The sequence below is a fragment of the Arachis hypogaea genome, chromosome 11, assembly GCF_003086295.3.
Source record: "Arachis hypogaea cultivar Tifrunner chromosome 11, arahy.Tifrunner.gnm2.J5K5, whole genome shotgun sequence".
Lineage (NCBI taxonomy): Eukaryota > Viridiplantae > Streptophyta > Magnoliopsida > Fabales > Fabaceae > Arachis > Arachis hypogaea.
The window spans coordinates 58872097-58872745 of NC_092046.1; the positions used below are offsets into that span (position 1 = coordinate 58872097).

Sequence of the window (649 nt, forward strand, 5' to 3'; positions counted from 1 at the left end):
GAGTACTGTTGGATGCAGCTTGCATTCCATGCAGACTCTAAGAGATCACATTGACTTGCTGAGTCAATATTTTATTCTGAGCCAATATGGCATTCAGAGTATTAACTTCAAGAACTCCCTTCTTCATAGGCGTCCCATTACTCACAGGATTCCTTTCAGAAGTGTACATGAACTGGTTATTAGCAACCATGTCAATGAGTTCTTGAGCTTCTGCAGGCATTTTCTTTAGGTGAATGGATCCACCTGCAGAAGTGTCCAGTGACATTTTAGATAGCTCAGATAAACCATCATAGAATATATCCAAGATGGTCCATTCTGAAAGCATGTCAGAAGGACACATTTTGGTCAACTGTTTGTATCTTTCCCAAGCTTCATAGAGGGATTCACCTTCTTTCTGTCTGAAGGTTTGAACATCAGCTCTAAGCTTGCTCAGCTTTTGAGGAGGAAAATACTTGGCTAAGAAAGCCGTGACCAGCTTATCCCAAGAATTCGGGCTGTCTTTGGGTTGAGAATCCAACCATAATCTAGCTCTGTCTCTTACAGCAAAAGGGAAAAGCATGAGCCTGTAGACTTCAGGATCTACTCCATTAGTCTTAACAGTATCACATATCTGCAAGAATTCAGTTAAGAACTGAAAAGGATCTTCAGA

General features: G+C 41.0%; 1 non-coding gene across 1 annotated transcript; it reads left to right on the forward strand.

The window, feature by feature from the left end:
• The first annotated feature begins 319 nt into the window (after positions 1–319).
• Positions 320–427, forward strand: LOC112724971 (small nucleolar RNA R71). The gene has a single exon (XR_003164107.1). It is a non-coding gene; the product is annotated as a small nucleolar RNA R71 (small nucleolar RNA).
• The last annotated feature ends 222 nt before the right edge of the window (positions 428–649 follow it).